The sequence below is a fragment of the Mauremys mutica genome, chromosome 1 (assembly GCF_020497125.1).
Source record: "Mauremys mutica isolate MM-2020 ecotype Southern chromosome 1, ASM2049712v1, whole genome shotgun sequence".
Taxonomy (NCBI): domain Eukaryota; kingdom Metazoa; phylum Chordata; order Testudines; family Geoemydidae; genus Mauremys; species Mauremys mutica.
Window position 1 is genome coordinate 146,431,480 of NC_059072.1, and position 20,332 is coordinate 146,451,811.

Genomic DNA, 20,332 nt, shown 5'->3' on the forward strand with positions numbered 1-20,332 from the left:
GCGCAAGCGAGGAGAAGGCTTCTACTGGGTCAATGGCATTCCACTTACAACGGACATGTAAGTTCTCTCTGAGTTTCTAATATATTGGTGCTGATCAAGAATAAGGGAAGTAATTAAATGCAGAGATAGGGCTTGTCTACACATGACTTTTATACAAAAAATGTAAGTTTCAGTCCTTATGGTGTAGCGAAAAACTTGAAAATATGAGCCTTAAATATTCCAACTCCAGATGACAAATAAAAAGAACACAAAACACATTATTTTTAAAAATCTCATGATTTTTGAACGCATGGAGATGGCAATAGATACTCCTGACAGTGGTACAGTTCTAAACTGCTCTGCTTTCTTCTTAGTACAAAAAGCACTCTTGCAGAAAATGAATCAGGGAAATACATAAATATAAACAGGGTCTGTTAAGGCTGCAGAGAACAAAGAAATGCAGCAAAAATGCAGAATGTATTAATACTAGACACGGGAGAATAGGAAGAGCTTTCATAAATATTCCTAGATAAAAAATATATTAAATGTATCAGTAAGTTAGAAGTAAAACATCACAGGGGTATTGTAATTATCCCAAAGTCAAGCATTACAAACTCATGAAACTGAGTTCAACATAAAACAAATCTAAATATTTTATGTATGAAAATGCACAATTAAGGCACCCACACAATTTTAACTCTGCCTGTAGCTATGCCATGCAATAAACAAACATGATTAGTGCATCAGAATGTTTGTGATTAGATTAAGGTGATTTCTAAAGATATATTAGGTTTTTCATGTTCCCCATGTTTTTCATGTTCCCCATAACAGGGCAGAGTTAGATTGCTTGGCTGGTTTACCTGGGTATTCCCCATATCTTAACATGTCTGGATGTTTTGGAATTTTTGTTTAGGAATTTCCTTTTTTTTAAAACCAAACAATCATATAATCAAACACTAAATAGTAAGCCCAAAATAATATTACCATCTGATATTTGTATCTTAAATAATTTTATTTTTAACTAAGGCTGTCAAATGATTAAAAAATTAATCACAATTAATTGCAAGATTAAAAAAATAGTCATGATTAATCACAGTTTTAATTGCACACCTAAACAATAATAGAATACCATTTATTTAAATATTTTTGGATGTTTTCTACATTTTCAAATATATTGATTCTTCTTCGAGTCCTTGCTCATACTCATTCCAGTGTAGGTGTACATGCTCTGCATGCACCGTTGCCGGAAGATTTTTCCTTTAAGTGGTATCCATTGGGTCAGTTCCGGCGCCCACTGGAGTTGCGCCCTCATGGTGTTGTGTATAGGAGCCTGCAGACCTGCCATCCCCTCAGTTCCTGCTTTCTGCTTGTGATGGTCGCTGGAACTGCTCCTTCTTGCTCTGCAGGTACTCTCCCCAGTGGACTTTCTTGTACATTTTCCTGTAAATAGTTATATAAACGTTTGCAGTTAGTGTTTGCAGTAGTTAGTAGTTGTTAGCATAGAGTAGGACCCTGTTTCACAAGTTCTTTCCCGCCCCAGCACTGGGGCATGCCTCAGTGTCTGGGGTTTAAGCCATGCGAGGCTTGCCACAAGCCTATGCCTATCAGTGATCCCCTCTCCCCCAAGGGAGAGCCATAGGAGTGCAGGGCTGGCACTGCTGTCCACAGCTGAGGAGTTCCAGGCAGCACAGGACCTTATATCCCTCCCAGTACTGCCATCGCCAACTAGACGCGAGCCGGCACTGGAAGCAAGGACAGTTTCAGTACCAAGCCCCCAGGTGCTGTCAAAAGGAAAGCTGGCAATGATGCAACAGCCCATCCCAACACCGCTTGCTGGTATCATCCAGACCCCCTGCATCCCTATGGTCTCTGGGCAGTGAATCCTCAGCATTGGACTTGAAGCCAGAGTCCTATGGCTCACGAAGGAGCCATCACCAGTCAGGCCAACTGTAGTGGATAAAGGACATGACTCAGGGATTCCCACCAATGGGCTGGTCAGCACAATGGCAGATGCTGGTGCACTGGCCATTTTGGACTCCTTGGGCTTTTCACCAGGCCCAAGGACCTCAGTCAAGGAGGTCATATTCAGTGGCTACAGAAAGTGGAGCCCCACCGCCACCTCCTCCTCTAGTGGTACAGGGACATGACCAAGACACCAAGCCCAGTACTGTGCCTCAGGGACTGGCACCACGGGACCTGTCAGGAGCTCACAGGCAAGACCAAGTGTCAGTATTGATTCTAGGATCCTCTTCCTCCTCACCGGAGGAGCGGTTGCAGGAACCTCAGTGGTGCCCACACAAGATGACCACAAGTCTCACCAAGAGCTGCTAAAGAGGGTCACTCAGAACCTGGGGATTGAGGTGGAAGAAGTTTCAGCAACCTCCCATGCTCTGGTGGATATCTTGGCACCATTGGATCCATCAAGGGTAGCTCTGCCCCTCAATAGTGCCATTTTAGAACCGGTCAAGGTACTGTGGCAGACTCCAGCTTCATTGCAACCTGTGGTAAAGAGAGTGGAGAGAAAATACTTCGTTCTACCAAAAGGATTTAAATATCTTTACATCCATCCCCCTCCTGGGTCCCTAGTAGTTTCAGCAGCAAACAAGCGAGAAAGACAAGGGTAACAGGGTCGTAACCTGAAGGCTAAGGATGCCAAAAAGCTGGATCTTTTTGGCAGAAAGATTTATGCCACAGGGGGGCTCCAGCTTCATGTTGCAAATCAGCAGGTGCTCCGTAGCCAATGTTATTTTATTACCTGGGGAGCAATGACAAAATGTAATGAGTTATTGCTCCAGGAGTCCAGAGCAGAGTTCTTGGTTTTGGTCGAGGAGGGCAGGGCAGTGGCAAAGGCATCCCTGCAGGCGGGTCTTGATGTAGCTGACTCAGTTGTGCAGACCATGGTTTCGGCGGTGGTTATGAGAAGGTCTTCTTGGTTGCAGACCTCAGGCCTCCCTCACAAGGGGCAGCAGACAATCCAAGACCTGACTTTTGAAGGCACCGCACTGTTTTCTGAGCAAATGGATGCCAAGCTGCACAGCGTGAAGGACTCCAGGGCCATGCTGATGTCTTTGGGACTGCACAGCCTGGCCCCATTGAGAAAACATTTCAAGCCACAGCCATTGCCTCAGTTCTACCAGTCACAACTGAGACAGAACTAAAACTCAGTTTCTGCAATTCATAACCGGGGGGAGGGCAAAAAGCTGTGCATATCTTCCTCCACCGTGAGGGAGGGGGCGATTTTCATGAGCTTACACTATATAGATTTCTGTACAGTGCAAAACAATACAATTTTGGGTTTACACTCCAGAGGGGGTGTGCACTTGTGTGCTGGGAAATCCCCGAGCTGAGTCTTCCCACACCAAACTGATTGCAGACTCTGTGTGATTCTACAGCTGGATGTGTCCAGTGATGAGCTGCCAAAATCTTAACAACTGGTTCCCTACCGGGTCTTCGGCACTTCGGCGGCGGGTCCTTCACTCACTCCGAGTCTTCAGCAGCACTTCGGCGGCGGGTCCTTCAGTGCCACCGAAGACCCAGAGCAAGTGAAGGACCTGCCGCTGAAGTGCCACTGAAGACTCGGAGCGCTGCCCAGTGAGTACAAGCCCCACATGTTTTTTTACATGGTTTTTTTTTTTAGTCATCCCTGCTGGGGCCCTGTCAAAACTGTTTGAATCAGGCCCCACAATCCCTAAAGCCGGCCCTGCACATTGGGGTTGCAAATTGTATCAGGGGCCAGATAGGGAAGGCTGTGCCACCCAAAACAGCCTGTCACCCCATCTGACCCCCACCCATGTCCTGCCCCCGACTCCCCCCTCAGAACCCACAACCCATCAACCCCCCTGATGCTTGTCCCCTGACCACCCCCCCCACAAGATCCCCCACCCTAACTGCCCCCCAGGACTGCACCCCTTACCAAACTCGCCCCGCTCCCTGTCCCCTGACTACCCCGACCCCATCCACCACCATCCCAACAGACCCCCGGAACTCCCATGCCTACCCAACCCATCCGTTCCCCATTCCCTGACTGCCCCCCCCAGAACCTCCGCCCTCTCCAACCACTCCCTACCCCTTATCCAACCCCTCCTCCCAGCCCCGGCCTGGCCACCTTACCATGCTTCTCAGGGCAGCATGTATGGATGCCTTGCGGCCCACTGGAGCTCGCAGCCCCACCCCCTTACCATGCCGCTCAAAGCAGCAGGAGCTGCAGAGCTGCCCAGGAGCGGTCCAGAGTGCTGGCGCTGGCAGCGTGGCATGCTGAAGCTCTGTGAGAGAGAGGAAGGCGGGGAAGGGGCTGGGGGAACCTCCCCAGCCGGGAGCTCAGGTAGGCCTGACAGGATGGTCCCGTGGGCCGGATGTGGCCCGCGGGCCGGAGCTTGCCCTCTCCTTTAACAACCGATTCTAAACCGGCTTCTACATTTAACAACTGGTTTGCGTGAACCTGTGCGAACTGGCTCCAGCTCATCACTGGGTGTGTCCCTACCTATGTGTGCGCTAGAGAAATCTTGAGGGCCAGGTGCAGCAGAACAGTTTGAGGGAGCTCTGGCTGGTGCAATGGGCGGGCTCAGTGGAACCCCAGTATCTCAGGTGGCACTCCGAATCCAGGGGGTGTAACCCATCACACCCTTCTCATGAGCAACTTCTAATTCAAGAGGTGCGGACACTCCTACAAGTGGGAGCAGTAGAGGAGGTCTCTCCAGAGTTACAGGACAGAGGGTTTTACTCCTGATATTTCCTAATCCCCAAGGCCAATGGTGGCCTCAATCCCATTCTGTACCTGCGAAACCTCAACCTTTGCATGGTCTCCCTGGCCTCCATTATCCCCTTTCTCGATCCAGGAAACTGGTATGCCACCCTCAACCTGAAGGATGCATATTTTCACATATCCATACTCCCGGACTACAGACAATTCCTGCATCTTGTTGTGGGGCAGGTGCACTATCAATTCGCAGTATTACCATTTGGCCTGTCAGTGACCATGCAGGTCTTCACAAAGTGCATGGTGGTGGTTGCGAACTTCCTGAGAAAACAAACAGTACAGGTATATTCCTGTATAGAGGCCAGTCCAGAGCTCAGGTAGAAGAGTAGATTCAGTAAGTACTGTCAACCTTCCAGAGGCTAGGCCTGTTGTTGAACATACAAAAGTTGACCCTTGCCCTCATCCAAAAGATAGAGTTCATAGGGACAGTCCTTGACTCAGTCTATAGAATATCAAGGTTGGAAGGGACCTCAAGAGGTCATCTAGTCCAACCCCCTGCTCAAAGCAGGACCAATCCCCAGACAGATTTTTACTCCAGTTTCCTAAATGGCCCCCTCAAGGATTAAACTCACAACCCTGCGTTTAGCAGGCCAATGCTCAAACCACTGAGTTATCCCTCCCCCCTCTGCCAAAAGCCTTCTTACCAGGCCAAAGCCTTCTTACCAGAAGCCAGGGTACAGAGCTCAATCATAGAGAGCCTCAGAAAATATCCCACCACCATTGCGAGGACCTGCCTGAAGCTGCTGGGGCACATTGTATCGTGCATGTATGTGGTAAAGCATGTGAGGCTGCGACTCAGACCGCTTCAGGCCTGGCTAATGACAGTGTATCAACCAGGCTGGAACTGCTTGGACATAGTGGTCACACTTCCCCCTTTGGTGATCGACTCCCTCTTATGGTTGTTGGACCCAGGGGTGTTGTGCGCAGGTGTTCCATTCAGGAGACCACAGTCAGCAATATCTCTAGTCACTGATGCTTCTGAGCTGGGATGGGGAGCTCACCTGAGCCCTCGGGACTCAAGGCCTCTGGTCCCACAAGGAGCTCTTGTTACACATCAGTGTGAGAAAACTCAGAATGGTATGCTTGCCAAATGTTCCAGCCCCACCTGGAAGGCAAGTATGTGTCGGTGCTTACAGACAACACAACAGCCATGTTCTATATAAACAGACAGAATAGAGCGCACTCCTCTCACCTATGCCAGGAAGCCGAGGCTTCCTACCTTCCGGGGCTCCAGAACGGGTTAGCAGATCATCTCAATAGGTCCTTCTCCAATAAAGAATGGTCCATTCACCCAGATGTTGTGAGGGACATTTTCTAGAGGTGGGGAGCTCCCCAGATAGACCTGCTTGTGACAAAGTACAACAGGACATGTCTACAGTTCTGCTCTTTTCATAATCACAGTCTGGGCTTGCTTGCAAACATATTTCTTCTCCCATGGAAGGACCATCTTTTCTATGCATTCCCACCCATTCTGCTCATACACAAGGTCCTGCTGAAGGTCAAAGGGGATGGAGAATGCCTGATCCTGGTAGCACTGGCCTGGCCACAGTCAACATTGGTTCACCACCCTCCTGGAGCTCGCAGTCGGAAAACCAGTCACCCTTACTGCTGTTTCCAGACCTGATCTCCCAGGATCATGGACGTCATCTGATCCTCAAGTCCCTCCATCTGACAGCCTGGAAGCTTCATGGCTGAACCCTTTGGAGTTAGCATGCTCGGGCCTGGTTTAGGAGGTTCTGTTAGGGAGCAGAAAGCCATTCACCAGCACCACCTACCTGGCAAAATGGAAAAGGTTCTCGATCTGTGCAGGGCAGAAGAGGATCTTGCCTACTTGAACGACAATATCATGTATCCTGGATCATTTGTTACATCTAAAACAGCAGCGGCTGTCAGTGTCTTCGATTAGGGTGCACCTGGCAGCCATTTCGGCCTTCGACCCGGGCAAGAGAGGCAGGTATATCTTCGCTAACCCGCTCTGTAGCCATTTTCTTACAGGACTGGACAGCCAATCCCACTTTGGGACTTCAGCTTGGTTCTCTCAAGACTCATGGGGGTACCATTTGAACCCTTGGCAACATGCTTTTTGCTTTATTTTTCGTGGAAGGTGGTCTTCCTCGTGGTCATCACCTTGGCCAGGAGGGTCTCAGAAATCAGAGCCCTTACTTCATAACCACCCTACATGGTCTTCTTCAAGGACAAGGTCCCAGCTGTGCCCCCACCCGACCTTCTTCCCAAAGGTGGTTTTGCAGTTCCACATGCCAATAGCCAAGAGCAGAGGTTGACCTTGCTAGATGTTAGGCAGTTGAGGACCTTCTACACAGATAGGACCAGATTCTTTAGGAAGACTACTCAACTCTTCATGGCAATGGCAGATAGAATGAAGGGCCTCCCAGTCTCAGCCCAAATAATTTCTTCATGGATTACTTCTTGTATTCGCATGTATTCGCATGACCTGGTGAAAATCCCTGCTCCGGCACTGACGGCATATTCCACGAGGGCTCAGGTGTCTTCAGTGGCATTCATGGCACAGGTTCCCATCCGGGATATCTGTAGAGCAGCAACATGGTCTTCAGTCCACACCATCGCAACCCACTACATCATCACACAGCAGGCTTGAGACAATGCTGGATTTGGCAGAGCAGTGCTACAATCCGTTTGTCGTTGAACTCCGAACCCACCTCCTGCATCTACTTGGGAATCACCTACATGGGAATGGACATGAGAAAGCACTCAAAGAAGAAAAACAGTTACTAACCTTTCCATAACTGTTGTTCTTTGAGATGTGTTGCTCATGTCCATTCTCAAACCCGCCCTCCTACCCCTCTGTCGGAGTTGCCGGCAAGAAGGAACTGAGGGAGCGACTGTGTGGCAGGCTTCTATATACAGCATCATGAGGGCATGACTCTGGGGGCAGGCACTGAAGCCGACCCTACAGATACTGCTGAGGGGAAAAACCTTCTGACAATGGTGCACACAGCGCGCATACATCTACATGGGGATGGACATGAGCAATGCATCTCGAAGAACAATAGTTACGGAAAGGTTAGTAACCATTTTTTTCAATTACAACACAGCATACAAAGTGTACAGTGCTCACTTTATATTATTATTTTTATTACAAATATTTGCACTCTAAACAAAAGAAATAGTATGTTTCAATTCACCTCATACAAGTACTGTACTTCAATCTCTTTATCGTGAAAGTGCAACTTACAAATGTACATTTTTTTCATGTAACTACACTCAAAAATAAAACAATGTCAAACTTTATAGCCTACAAGTCCACTCAGTCCTCAGAGTGTGTTTGTGTGTGTGTGTGTTGAGGGAGTACTGTCTCTTTAAGCAGAGCAATCAGGAGCCTGAATGCTTTTTCAGCCAGCTGCAGCTGCTCTCGGCAGCGCTCATTTCTGAGCCAGCAGCAGCAGTAGACAGGCTCCCCCTGTTCCCTGACTCCAGCTCAGTGGTGACTGGGTACACAGGCAGAAGGACAGGGACACTCTGACATCAGCACTACCGCTTTGTGCAGCAGACGGAAGGCAGGCTCCTGGTCTGGAGCAGCTTGGCCAGAGTTGGCTCCACGGTGATGGGGGAAGTGGGAGCAGCAGCGGAGCAGGGTGGTGGGAGGAGGGCCAGCCCTGCCCTGAGGCACGCAGTGGTGCTCCGCTGAGCATGACACCCTGGGCAGTGGCACCCCTCGCCCATCCCTAAGGCCGGCCCTGTCTAGCGGGGCTGGGATGGTGCAGGTGGCAGGGGGCCTGGCTCCTCTCCTCCCCCTGAAAGGTGTTTAACCTGCTCTCCCGAATCGCCTGCAGACTATGGGACTGGGTCACGATTAACTAGTGTAACAGGGAAAGACCACTGGAGCCACCTGCCAGATGGGGAGCATCCTCCCCTGCCCCAGGGTGTTTGGGGGGAGTTTCATTCCTGGCTGGGAAGGGTTCAGATACCAGGTGGGTGGATTGTGCCCCAGGTGGGGGATGGTCAGACATTCGCTGCATCAGGGGTGACATGGGGCCATGGGAAGGTCTGAGCAGTGACAACGGGGGAGGGGCTCCATGTCAGGCCACCCCTCCCAGACTGCAATGACTGTTGAGCATAACCCCTGCTTCTGCGGATGCTCTCACTTCTGGGCCAGCCCCACAGCCTGATTCTTCCGAACCAGTATCTGGCCTGGCCCCAGCTCCAGGGGTCGGGGTGGGGCAGGGTGTTCAGAGTGAGGTGCTCGGCCTTGGTTTCTCTCAGTGCTGCGGGCTCTATGGCCGCTCCCCCCAGACCTTCCCCCCCCCCCGCCCAGGCACAGTGAGACGGAGCAGTACCTGCGGCAGGGAGTGGGAGCTGGTCATGCGAAGCGGGGGGGGGTCTTCAGTGCTGCCCCATGGAGCACAGCCCCTGTGCCACCCCCACTGGTTTTAGTGGGGCTCACATGGGTCAGTCCCGGCGCCTTCGCGAGCCGATGGGCACAGGGTGTTACTAGTCCCCCACCGCCCCAGTCCTCCTCCTTTTCCCCTGGGTCTCCCCTCACCTCCAAAGAGGGAGCCTTGAAACTCAGGGCTGCCAGACCACATGGAGGAGCTGCTGGCCCCGCAGGAGTATGCAGAGCTGCTGGTGTTTGTCGCACAGTCGCTCAACTCCTGCTCTGGGCTGGCAGGAGGCTCCTCGATGGCCAGGGTGGGGCTGGCGGGAGGCTTCTCGGTCACCAGGGTGGGGCTGGCAGGAGGCTTCTCGGTCGCCAGGGTGGGGCTGGCTGGAGGCTCCTCAGGGTCCAGGGTGGGGCTGGCGGGAGGCTCCTCAGGGTCCAGGGTGGGGCTGGCGGGAGGCTTCTAAGGGGCCAGGGTGGGGCTGGCCGGAGGCTCCTCTGGGGCCAGGGTGGTACTGGCGGGAGGCTCCTCTGGGGCCAGGGTGGTACTGGCGGGAGGCTCCTCGAGGGCCAGGGTCGTGCTGGCGCAGGGCTCCTCAGTTGCCATGGTGGTGGACGGCTCCTGCTGTGCCCTGGGGCGCAGTTCCTGGCTCCTTGGCTTCCTGCGAAGGAAGCCCCAGAGCTGCCTTCCCCGGCTCCTGCCCTCTCCTGGCTCTCTCCTCCATAGCTGAACCCGGGGCCACCTCCATTTTGGCCCAGAAGGTGCCTCAGGGTCAGCTAGGGGAGCTGGTGTCTTCCTCCTCCTCCAGCATGCGACACAGCTCCTCTCTTTCCCCTGGCCACAAGCCTCTTCCCCGCCCGCGGGGACAGAGGGGCCGCTCTCCTCCTGGGAAGGCTGGCTGATGTTTACTGCTGGCTCTAGAGCCACCTGCCCGGCCTTCCTCCTGAGCATTCGCCTTATTCGCTCCATCCTGGAACTGAGTGGGGAGCAGCCATGAGTCTGCCTTCAAAGCAGCCTCTCATTAACGAGCCTGCCTGTTCCCCTGCCCACCTCCCCTCTGCTGAGGCAATTTCTCCTCCCGACACATCCCACCCCAGGGCACAGGAACCCTCAACCTGGGGAACAAACCCTGACAAGGGACGGGCTGGGAGCCCAAGTGGTGGCATATTCCCACCACACTGGGGATGGCTCTGGAGAACTCCACTTACTTGCTCTAGATCGGATGGAGCTGGATGGCAGATGCTCAGGGTTGCTCCTCCCTTCACCCTCCTCGATCTCCTGCACCCAGGTGGCCTGCAACGGATGCCGCACAATGCCCTGCCAGCAGGGCAAGGGGTAGAAACCAGAGATCGAAACTGGCTGTGAAAACAATACAATGCCACTAGCGAAACACTCCTGGGACACTCCATAGCTGTACCGGGGGCCACCTCCATTTGGGCCCAGAAGGTACCTCAGGGTCAGCTAGGGGAGCTGGTGTCTTCCTCCTCCTCCAGAAAGCCAGAGCTGGGAAGTGACAGCAGGACTCGATTCCCAGTCTCCCTGGCTCTGAGTGTGACCTGTTGTAGTGACTGATGGATTTGCTCCTTGTCCCTCATCCAAAGCCAATAACACATCTCTGGGTTGGCAATCATGAGTTAGACCTTCTCAGCACCCCTCTGTCTCCCACAGCCCTCAGCTGTTCCTTGCATTATGGTGGCTTGGACGGTAACAGGACTGGATACTGTTACTGGCTCACTGGGTGGTTCAAGCCAATGAGGGTCTCAGTCTAGCCTCAGAGGCCCACACCCCCAGACACTACAGGTCAGGATGGATTGATTTCATTCCAAATGTTTTGTAGTTGTATTTTTGAGTTATTTTCCTAATGAGAGATTGATTCTCATGAAATTCTTAGAGATGGCCGATGACAGAACATGGAGCAATGGTCTCAAGTTGCACTGTGAAAGGCTTAGCTTGGACATTAGGAAAAACTTTTTCACTAGTAGGGTGGTGAAGAACTGGAATGGGTTACCTAGGGAGGTGGTGGAATCTCCTTCCTTAGAGGTTTTTAAGGTCAGGCTTGACAAAGCCCTGGCTGGGATGATTTAGTTGGGTTTGGTCCTGCCTGCAGCAGGGGGGTGGACTAGATACCTCCTGAGGTCTGTTCCAGCCCTAGTCTTCTATGATTCTATGAATAGGGATCCATTCAAACATGTTGACTTGCTCGGTTTGCAGGATACATAAAAACAAAAAGGTTGACTGAACCATTTATTTGTTTTCATTTCAAACAAACTGAGGTAAAGAAGTATCTCTAGTTCGTACACTGAACTGATTGTTCCTGCTCATAATGTCCTTCCAGATTTTACAAGTAGTAGCTCACACCTCCTCCTCTCTAGCGTTTATTCATATATTACAAGAGGAAAAGACACCTTCATCCTTTTTGAACTCCCAATCAGTTTCTTACATTTGAATGAAGTAGCTGCATTAACTGGAATGAAGAAAATATTCTTTCTGCACCTGCAGAAGAGGCTAATGCTGCCAAAATCTGGCTGTTTCAATAACTTCTGGACCCCCAGGTGCTTAGGCAATGACTTCCAACAGTTCAGTTCAGTCAGACTTCCTCTGACACTTGGCAACAAACATGGACTTCTTCATATATGTATTTATTTAAATTACTTTAATAGGCTGGAGCAACTATAGGCCTTAACATCACTTGTCATCGTTTCAAATGTTATACTTGATAGGTTTAAAAAAAAACACTTTTTCAATATAAATTTTAAAAACCCAGTTTAAATGAAAAAAAAATCTCTGGGGGGGGGGGGTTGGGTTGTGAAAAAGCCATTGATTGGTCTTGCCCTTGATTTTAGAAGAACTACTTCATCTGAGAGAATCAGAAACTGCTTGTATTCTATTCAAGGAGAGGAGGCAGCAAAATTCATCCTAGCAGTAATTTGTTGGGCCTTATTTGCTCAGTCTTAAACAAACAAGTGTGCAAAACTCTAGAATCATAGAATCTCAGGGTTGGAAGGGACCTCAGGAGGTCATCTAGTCCAACCCCCTGCTCAAAGCAGGACCAAACCCAATTAAATCATCCCAGCCAGGGCTTTGTCAAGCCTGACCTTAAAAACCTCTAAGGAAGGAGATTCCACCACCTCCCTAGGTAACCCATTCCAGTTCTTCACCACCCTACTAGTGAAAAAGTTTTTCCTAATATCCAACCTAAACCTCCTCCTCTGCAACTTGAGACCATTACTCCTTGTTCTGTCATCTTCTACCACTGAGAACAGTCTAGATCCATCCTCTTTGGAACCCCCTTTCAGGTAGTTGAAAGCAGCTATCAAATCCCTCCTCACTCTTCTCTTCTGCAGACTAAACAATCCCAGTTCCCTCAGCCTCTCCTCATAAGTCATGTGCTCCAGCCCCCTAATCATTTTTGTTGCCCTCCGCTGGACTCTCTCCAATTTATCCACATCCTTCTTGTAGTGTGGGGCCCAAAACTGGACACAGTACTCCAAATGAGGCCTCACCCTCTTCCTCCTTTTCCCTGCTTGTTCCCCTGGCTTCTTGCTTTTCTGTATAGGCATGTAAGATAACTCACTGATCATCCTGCTGTCCCAGTATGGGGCAGGAGCCCTCCCCTCTTGCACTCACCTACTTGTGCTTTCTCCCGATATCCCACTTCCCCACTTACCTCGGGGCTTTGGTCTCCTTCCCCCGGTGAACCTAGTTTAAAGCCCTCCTCACTAGGTTAACCAGCCTGCTTGCAAAGATGCTCCTCCCTCTCTTCGTGAGGTGGAGCCCGTCTCTGCCTAGCACTCCTTCTTCTTGGAAGATCATCCCATGGTCAAAGAATCCAAACCCTTCCCTCTGACACCATCTGCGTAGCCATTCGTTGACTTCCACAATTCGACAATCTCTACCCTGGCCTTTTCCTGCCACAGGGAGAATAGACAAGAACACCAGTCTCTTTTATGTAGGCCCAGCTAAGAGGTGGTAGGAGGGGCAGGAATGCTGTCTCCGTCCCTGATCCAGTAGCAATTGCACAGGATATTGCCACAAAACCTACATTTTACTGCCAAACTGTCTAAGCCATTCCTCTTCTGCGCTTCCTGGTTTCTAAGTTTCAAATCCACAAAACCTTCCCCTTGACAGTCACTCCCAGGTGGTGCAGCAGGCAGAGGAACCTGAGCAGTAACATTGTGACACCAGAGGTAACTCAGCCACCTGTCACTCACTGACTCCACTAACCCTGCGCGTAAACCCGAAGCCTGAGCCCTGCCTTGGGCATTGCTCTCACGGAAACCTGTAGGTTCATTTACTGACTTATGCAAATCACCTGTGGAGAGTTAGCACTGACTGGCTGAATTCACTCTCAAATCACAATGCCCTTCAGGTTACAGCACTAAAGGAAGGGGCACAGGGTGGAAATCAGGCTTTTCTGGTGGTCCGTTTTCCAATTGAGAAGAAGGGACAAGAGGGAAGGAGGAAGAGGGTGAGGCCTCATTTGGAGTACTGTGTCCAGTTTTGGGCCCCACACTACAAGAAGGATGTGGATAAATTGGAGAGAGTCCAGCGGAGGGCAACAAAAATGATTAGGGGGCTGGAGCACATGACTTATGAGGAGAGGCTGAGGGAACTGGGATTGTTTAGTCTGCAGAAGAGAAGAATGAGGGGGGATTTGATAGCTGCTTTCAACTACCTGAAAGGGGGTTCCAAAGAGGATGGATCTAGACTGTTCTCAGTGGTAGAAGATGACAGAACAAGGAGTAATGGTCTCAAGTTGCAGAGGGGGAGGTTTAGGTTGGATATTAGGAAAAACTTTTTCACTAGTAGGGTGGTGAAGAACTGGAATGGGTTACCTAGGGAGGTGGTGGAATCTCCTTCCTTAGAGGTTTTTAAGGTCAGGCTTGACAAAGCCCTGGCTGGGATGATTTAGTTGGGTTTGGTCCTGCTTTGAGCAGGGGGTTGGACTAGATGACCTCCTGAGGTCCCTTCCAACCCTGAGATTCTATTATTCTATGATTCTAAGCAAAATGGTCAAATTCCAAACGCCCCCAGCGAGTCACAGATTAATTCCAAGCCCAGAGGAAACCACTGTCGTCTGACTTTCTGTTTCACTTCGGCTATAGAATGTGCCTCAAAATAATTCCCATAGGAATTAGAGCTGATTTTTTAGTAAAACACCCAAGCTTGGTTTTAAAATAGGCCAGTTGTGGAAAATCCAGCACAACCTTCAGTGAATTGCTCCAAACTCTGATGTTAAAAATGCTCCTCACCTTATTTCCAGTGTGTATTGGTCTAGCTTCAACTTCCAGCCATTGTCTGCTCATAACCTTTATCTGGTAAAGTGAAGATGGAGGCTTGCTGCAGCAAGGCTACAGGGCTCTCCGAAGTTCCCCCTGCCCCGCATCCCTGTCCTGCCTGGCTGTTGTCAAGGGAGCTCTGTGAGGTCACAGACGCCTCATTCATAGAATCATAGAATATCAGGGTTGGAAGGGACCTCAGGAGGTCATCTAGTCCAACCCCCTGCTCAAAGCAGGACCAATTCCCAACTAATTGTCTTTGCTCAACGGGCTGAGCTCAAGCCAAAAGCTTTTGTGAAGTCACTGCCGCACCCACCTTTCCCTGGCAGGCCTGACCTCTGCCCCTGGCCAGCCCAGCTGGATGTTTGAGCTGCACCCTGGATCATCCCACTTGCTCATTTTTGATTCTGGGGAGCAAGCAGGCTATCCAGTAAAACAGCAGAGTCTGTTCTGCGCCCCACACTGAGTTTTTCATAGAGGCATCGGTTGTGAAACAATTCAGTCTCCTAATGTGGCCTCTATTTCACAGGCTATGAAATTTCACACTCTTAGCACCCTATTAAGCCCAATTGCTTGTAATTCACTAAAAGGCACCTTCCCAACCAGTTATGATGGTAGGACACCAGGAAAAAGAGACTCCACCTGTCCCCTGGGTAATTTGTTCCAGTGGCTAGTCTCCCTCACTGTCATAATTACATTTGAAATTGACAACCTCTGATAAGGGCCAAATTTATGATAATCTTTTAAATAATTTAAATAGAAGAGAAAAAATAACATTCAGTAGAACATGTTCACTGCCAAGTTTTTCAGACAGTCACACACTCATGTGATAGCTAAGGCCCTGGAAGCAAAGTTAGCTGAAATGCTAACCCAGCTTTGGGCAGCAGTAGCTTCCTTGAAAGGTGCAGAAAATATTGTCTACCTTTCAGTTTATTCAAATCGTTCAGTTCAATCGACTAGTTTGTTGAAATTCAAGAAAGCCATTGGGAATTCACAAAACAGGCAAACTTGTTTTCCTCCCTCAATCTATGGATAAAAACTAGGGGATAGATCTACTGGTTCATCAGTCTAGAAACACGTGGAGACAAGAATGTATCATTTCAGTTCACTAACCACACATCAAATTGCCTTTGTTTAAGAAATCAGTTAGTTTGAAATGCAAAACATTTTGATACAACTTGTTTCTTATGCTTCTCTTTCTAGCTCTGGCATGACCTTGCTGTGTGACCAAAGAGAGGTCACTTCTTTTCTCTTTCCCTCGGTATCACGGGGGATGGAGAAAATTCTCTCAGTCCTAGCAGGAGAGAGATTTGAGCAAGTCAGGCATGTTAGGGCCCTCGTGCTCTAAAGGACAATGGGTGATTGTTGTTTGGGGCAAGAATCCCGATGGATTTGTTACTTGTCCCCCAACCAAAGCCAATAACACATCTCTGTATTTTCAGTCACAAGTTAGACATTCTCAGCACCCCTCTGTCTCACGTAGCCCTCAGGTGTTCCTTGGATTAGAGAGGCTTGGATGCTAAGAGAACTGGAATTATTTTACTGGCTTCCTGGGTGTTACTAGCCCATGAGGGTCTCAGTCTGGCCCCCAAGGCCCACACTCCCAGACACTAAAGATCAGGAGGGGTTGATTTCACTCAAACTTTTTTGTATTTGTATTTTTGAATTATTTTCCTAATGAAAGATTGATTCTCATGAAATCTTAGAGCTGGCAGAAGACAGAACAAGGATCAATGCTCTCAAGTTGCAGTGTGGAAGGCTTGGATATTAGGAAAAACTTTTTCACTAGGAGGGTGGTGATGCCTTTGAATCTGCTAGGATAGAGTCCCCTATCTTGTATCTATATCTAGAGCCTATATTTTTTCTTACCTTCTACACAGATGACAATGTCTTTGAAAAAAATCCACACGGGAATGACAAACACACGCGCTGAATCTCCTGCACACCAACGTCTCTTGGTCCTCAGTGAGAGACCGCGAGATGGAGGCTTGCCGCAGCAAGGCTACAGGGCTCTCCGAGGTCCCCCCTGCCCCGCATACCTGTCCTGCCTGGCTGTTGTCAAGGGAGTTCTGTGAGGTCACAGACGCCTCATCATCTTTGCCCAATAGGCTGAGTTCCTGCCAAAGGCCTTTGTGAAGTCACTGCCACACCCACCTTTCCCTGGCAGGCCTGACCTCTGCCCCTGGCCAGCCCAGCTGGATGTTTGAGCTGCACCCCAGATCACCCCACTTGCTCATTATTGATTCTGGGGAGCAAGCAGGATACCCAGTAAAACAGCAGAGTCTGTTCCTCACCCCACACTGAGCTTTCCATAGAGGTTATGAAACAATTCGATCTCCTAATCTGGCCTCTATTTCACAGGCTATGCAATTTCACACACTTTGGACCATATGAAGTCCAATTACTTGTAATTCACTAAAAGGCACCTCCCAGAATGACAGGCAGTTGTGATGTGAAGACACCAGGAAACAGACTCCACCTCTCCCCGTCCTGCTGGGAGCCCCCCAGCCAGGAGAACCCAGTAGGGGCCTCCTAGCTGTTTCTCTGCCAGGCTGGGGACAGGACTTCCTCTCCGTGGGGATATCAGACGCACCTGCAGAGGCAATGCAGAAGTGAGTGCGCTGCATCGGCCCAGCGTTAGGCTCAGGGCTTTGGTCTTGGCAGCTTCTGCTCCAGTCACATCTCTGGGTGCCTGGACTCAGAGCTTCTGGCCCCCCGTGGGTCAGCCAGTGCTGGGGCACTGGGCTCAGGACTTTCATGCCCCTCCCCACTCCTGCCGGCGCTCTGGGTGCCTGGGCTCAGGGCTTCTGCCCGGCCTCAGCAGCGGGGGCTCGGGGCTTCCCTTGCAGTTCCTTCTGGGGTTCAGGGGTCCATTTCTCTGTATGCCCCGAAAATGGTAGGAGCCGAGGTGCTCCCAAGTAGTAGGTAGGAGCTGAGGTGCTCCCAACAGCAGGGACCCACCTGCACATCTGAGAACCTCCTCTAGCTTCAGAAAGGTTGCTGGCTGGCCCATACTCTGAACTCTTGGATAAACAGCAAAGCTGGCTTTTCCGAAACCTTTCCCCCCAGTGCTCTGCATCCACTTGGGATTGTGCCCAGCAGAGGCTGGTGGAGGGGAGGGGAGTGTAGACCATGCAAATGTTGTGGCGTCTGCACTACCCCACAGACACACACACAGCAATGCAGGGCATAATATCCAGGACAGTAAATTATTTGGCCATAACCTACAAAATCCTCAGTGTTGAAAGTCCAATTTCTCCAGAAAACAATGGGAGGGAGGGGTTAGAGAGTTGCAGTAACCACCTGGAATGCCAGTCTCTGGCCAGGCACATCCTCCTCTCCAGAGTTTTCACTGCTATCGTCTCCAAACTGGTCCTCCTGATCTAATGTGAGGTCACATCCTGGCCTTTAGGGACATTGGCAGGATCTTCCCTGTTCCATGCTGCAGCATCACCCTCGTTATCCTTCCTGATAAGGATCCCGCCAGGGCTTAGCTAAATGGCATGTGTCATGACAGGCTCTTTGCTGAGGGCCCTTGACAACGCCCAATCAAGATCTGAATCAGACGGGCACGGGCAGGTGCATTTCCTGACTTTTTACTGGATTCCTGGACCCTCTCATGCTGCTGCTGCAAATGTTCCTTCTCGCTCAGCGCTGAGCAGCAGAAGGCTCCTTGCCCTTTGGCTGTGCGACACAGATGTCTAGTCCTGCTGCTCTGAAAGAAACCGTCTTCACAGCTCTAATCCTGGCAGATATTGATTAAAATCTTGCAGTGCTCCTCTAAGTGTATTTGTGATTGGATGTGCTTCTTGCTAGGGGAGATTTTCAGACACATGAACTGCATGAAACAGAGGGAAAGACAAAGAGAAGCATCAACATGTCTAAGAACTTGAACAATATTTGAAGACCATATATTGGTGTCTAACTACCTCCTGCTGCCGGGAGAGGCAACTGGTTTTCTTACAACACACTCACCCTGCTTGTGCCTCACCTGCAATTCAGGAGGGATAGCTTAGTGGTTTAAGCATTAGCCTACTCCACCTAGTTTTGTGAGTTCAGTCCTTGAGGAGGCTATCTAGAGAATGGAGGTAAAATTCTGTCTGGGGATGGGTCCTGCTTTGAGCAGGGGATTGGCCTAGATACCTCCTGAGGTCCCTTCCAACCCTGCTATTCTATGAATTCTGTCCTCTCATGTTGGCAGAACAAATAAACCCCACCTCCAATTACCCCTTACACAATCCATTTGAGTTCAAGAAAGAGAGATCTCTATCTTGCAACAAGTTTTAACATTATGGGGCAAAGACTAAGGTGAGTGGTCTATTTTTCTTTCCGTTCTAATATCTGAGGAAAGCTCCAAAATCCATTCTGTCAACCAAGAGAAAAGATTGTTTTTCTGTTCTCAAAGTGCTGATGCTTTTGATCCCAAAATGTTGTCTTCATTTTCTCTCACAAAATAACTTGCAGTGAAATAGGACCAACTGCCTAAACTATCCTGAATGCTGCATGTCAGAGTTTGGGACTATCAGGATAGCGCATCACCTGGCATCAGTTGTCACGGATCCATCAGCATCAGCAGAGCTACGGTGATTGATACCAACTGAGTGTCTGGTCCATTGTGCTGTACTGAGTTAAAAGATTTCACACGCTGTGCATATGAAGATGAAAATGTAGGGTGGAAAGGACCTCATGTAGTCAAGTCAGGCTCCCCATGCTGGGGCAAGACCCCTTGGTTTCAAAGAATCTTGTTTAATGGAGGGCTTTTTCTTTCTTTCTTTTTTTTCTTCTAAAAATGTGCTTCATTTATTTGCATATCAAACATTTTCATTTAAAATTTCCCAGAGTGGGTTTTGTGCTGGTGAAATATTCCCAGTCGACAGCCCTGGAGAGAGAAGATTGTGAAAAAAGACAGTACAGTATGGAATGGGCAGCACTGGCTTCCCCAGTGCACCATTCTCTGCTCCCATGGATGGTCTCATGGGTTCGGGATGGATACACACCGATAATGGAATGAAATCTCTCTTGCATAGTTGAGTTTTCTTCTTAGTTTGAAGCAGGAGAAGGAACAGGAACATCTGGACCCACCTAGCTTCCAAGGGAACCATCTTTCTTGATGCTGTTTGACCTGCAATTCATTGTGGCCCTTTAGGTGGAGATCAGTGGGTATTCTCGAGGAAGCTGCTTTATGACTCTGCTAAAGAACTATCTTCTGAGAAGGACAGGCTGGTCCTCCCACTGTCTCCACTCACTCATGGCAAATTATAGAGATTTCTAGCCGTAGGTTATACAGGATGATAAGATACTGCATGTGAACATGGGAGAGAGAGAGAGGTTTTACTTAGTATTCATTAGGGTCCTTTCCTTTGGAGGTGGAAGCTTTTCCAAACTCACTTGCTGCCTCCGCTTCCCCACTGCAGAACTCCAGTTTTCGGCTGTGCAAGAAGCCAGAGCAGGCATGAGGGTCTCACCCATCGTTTTAATTCAGCTCTCGCTGCTTAACATTGCTCTTCATTCATATCTCCTCAGTTAATATAAAGTGAAACAGCACTTGGACCAGGAAATTGTCCTCTACACTTTCCAAAAACTTCCTAGATTGTCTGTGCACTGCTGTATTGCTCTCCCAGCAGACATCAGGGTGATTAAAGTGCTTCATTCTGTATCTGCAAGCAATGGGTGCCAGCAAAAAGGAAGATAGTTATTTCTCAAAATAGCTAGTTCTGAGGCTTTTGATACAGTCTCCCACAGTTTTCTTGCCAGCAAGTTAAAGGAGTATGGATTGAATGAATGAACTATAAGGTGGATAGAAAGCTGGCTATATTGTCAGGCTCAACAGGTAGTGATCAACAGCTCGATGTCTAATTGGTACCCGGTATCAAGCGGAGTGCCCCAGGGGTTGGTCCTGGGGCTGGTTTTGTTCAACTTCTTCATTAATGATCTGGATGATGGGATGGATTGCACCTTCA

General features: G+C 49.6%; 1 long non-coding RNA gene across 1 annotated transcript; it reads right to left on the minus strand.

Moving 5' to 3' along the window:
* Positions 1-1,174: 1,174 nt before the first annotated feature.
* On the minus strand, positions 1,175-9,454 carry LOC123370109. Its single transcript, XR_006579278.1, has 4 exons — positions 9,258-9,454; positions 5,928-7,437; positions 2,298-2,478; positions 1,175-1,419 (listed from the first exon to the last, which is right to left on the minus strand). It is a non-coding gene; the product is annotated as an uncharacterized LOC123370109 (long non-coding RNA).
* Positions 9,455-20,332: the final 10,878 nt, after the last annotated feature.